Source organism: Schistocerca nitens, chromosome 7, assembly GCF_023898315.1.
Source record: "Schistocerca nitens isolate TAMUIC-IGC-003100 chromosome 7, iqSchNite1.1, whole genome shotgun sequence".
Taxonomy (NCBI): domain Eukaryota; kingdom Metazoa; phylum Arthropoda; class Insecta; order Orthoptera; family Acrididae; genus Schistocerca; species Schistocerca nitens.
Window position 1 is genome coordinate 344033501 of NC_064620.1, and position 2753 is coordinate 344036253.

The 2753-nt window shown below is 49.5% G+C and overlaps 1 non-coding gene across 1 annotated transcript; it reads right to left on the reverse strand.

The window, feature by feature from the left end:
* Positions 1-385: 385 nt before the first annotated feature.
* Trnar-ucu (transfer RNA arginine (anticodon UCU)) lies at positions 386-460 on the reverse strand. The gene has a single exon. It is a non-coding gene; the product is annotated as a tRNA-Arg (tRNA).
* Positions 461-2753: the final 2293 nt, after the last annotated feature.

Below are 2753 nucleotides of genomic sequence, written 5' to 3' on the forward strand. Positions count from 1 at the left end.
TATATTTGTCTAGATAACATATTTATGCGATTAACTTTGCAAGATCACAAGTCAGTGAAAGCACGAGGTAAGCCATTGAAACTGTGAAATGCTGGTACATTAATAACAGGTGTAGCTGCCAGAATGTTGAATGCAAACCTGCAAATGTGCATGCATTGTGTTTTACAGCTGCTGTATGTCAGTTTGTGGGACAGAGTTCTATGCCTGTTCCACTTAGTCGGTCAGCACAGGGACGGCTAACGCTGTTTGTGGATGGCGCATGAGTTGTCTTCCAACGATGTCACAAGTATGATCAGCTAGAGACAGATTAAATTAGAATTATGTACTATTAATACCGTCAGCTGCTGACGGGCGTTGATATATAACGGGGACAGGTGTAAATGTGTGCCCTGACCTGGACTCGAACCAGGAATCTCCTGCTTAGATGGCAGACGCTCTATCCATCTGAGCCATCGAGGGCACAGAGGATAGTGCGACTGCAGGGACTATCTCGCACACCCCTCCCGCGAGACCCACATTCTCACCTTGTATGTCCACACACTATATTCGTGGTGCCCTACCCAACACACTCATTACTCGTGGAAGACAACCTTACCAAGCCCCGCAAGAGTTCGGGGAACATGTGCGCATCTGCACAGAAGAAGGAGGTCATGGCTGGTATTGCCAGAACTACACTGCTGGCCACCGTAAATGCAACACCAAGAAAGGCAAGAGGTAGCACAACAAAATTTATTTTGTAGATAACATGTTGACCAAGTATCAAATGATTACGTTTACAGACGTCTGTGACATGTGGTTCCCGCCAGAATCAGTAGCCAGAGTAGCCGCCATTGTTGGAGATCACCGCTGCCACACGTCTCGGCATTGAGTCAAAGAGACGTTGGATGTGTTCCTGGGGTACAGCAGCCCAAGCAGCTTCCACACGTTGCCAAAGATCATCTGGTGTGGCAGCTGGGGATGTAATCTGGGTCACTCGTTGAGCAACCATGGACCACATGTTTTCTATCGGCGAAAGATCCGGAGAGCGAGCCGGCCAGGGAAGCAATTCAATCTGGTTATTGACGAAGAACCTTTGGACAATGCGTGCCACGTGTGGTCGCGCATTATCCTGTTGAAATATGGCTGTGGACGAGCCCTAAAGGTAAGGAAGGACAACTGGCTCCAGCATGTCGGATATGTAGCGCCGGCTTTTTAAAGTACCGGCAATGCGTACTAGAGGCGTGCGAGAGTAATATCCAATACCGCCCCATACCATAATACCCGGTGCAAGACCAGTGTGGCGGTGCATAATGCAGCTGTCCAGCATCCTCTCTCCACGGTGTCTCCACACTCGAATCCGACCATCGTGGTGCTGCAGACAGAAGCGTGCCTTGTCAGTAAAGACAATGTCATTCCATTCTGCCGTCCACATCCGTCTGTCATCACACCATTGGCGACGGAGACGTCTGTGGTTCTGCGTCAATGGTAGACGAAGCAATGGACGTCTTGCGGACAGACCACTCTGCTGTAAACGGCGTCAAATGGTACGCGCAGACACTGGATGATGCATTACAGACGCAATGTGCTGTGCTATGGTTCGGGATGTCACTGAGCGATCCGTCACTGCCATGCGCACAATTTGCCTATCAGCACGTGCAGTGGTGCACCGAGGTGAATGCGATCGACCACGTCGGTCCGTCGTACCCTCCTGCATCCAACGGTCACATATCCGCATTACAGTTGTTTGGTTTCGTCCAACACGACTAGCGATTTCTCTGTATGATAATCCACAATCTCGGTAAGCCACTATCCTTCCTCTGTCGAACTCGGATACTTGATCAAACGATGTTCGCTGTTGTCTACGAGGCATAACTGATCGTCTTGTGAAACAACCACAAGGTAAACACACGTGCCGAACGTACACTCGTCGAAATCGCCAAGCCTTAAATGGCGCTATGAGGTGGCGCCACAGGCGCGCATGATGTGCGTCTGCGCTGAAATTCTAATCAGTTGCATATCTCATCGCTGCAAACCCATGGTGTAAGTTTCACTTGATTCGGATGCTTCCTTCAGGGTGTTGCCTTTATTGTGGCCAGCAGTGTATATACTTATATGGATATGGTGTCTGTCCTTTCGGACATGTACGAATGAACAGACACCATATCCATATAAGTATAGAGACAGATTAGGTGATCGAGCAGGCCAAGACTAATTTCAACATTCTGTAGAATATGTTTGGTTACAACAGCGGTATGTGAGCTGTTGCTGGAAAACAGTTCCTGGAATGCTGTTCATGAATGGCAGCACAACACATCAAACCACGATTGACGTAAAATTTGCAGTCAGAGTGCGTGGGATAGCTATGAGAGTGCTCTAGCTGTCATACGAAATCACAACCCAAACAATAGCTCCGGCAGTAGGTCCGGTGTTTCGAGCACACAGACAGGTTGTTTCAGTCTCAACAAGCCTCCTTCTATTCAACACGCGACCCTCGCTGGCACCGAGGCAGATGGTGCGCCTCGGTGCCAGAAATGGCCGTGTGTTGGATAGAAAATGCAACAGACCTCCACCCTACCCTCCATTCTGGTCTCGCTTGACACCACCGAAGTCGCAAATGGCGGTGGTTTAGGGTCAGTGGACTGAACACTGCAGGGCATCAGTCTCGTAGCTGTCCTTGAAGTAATGATTTGTAACAGCTGATTGTGTCACAGTGGTGCCAACTGCTGCTCAGATTGCTCCTGCAGATGCAGTACGATGCTCCAGAGCCAGACGCC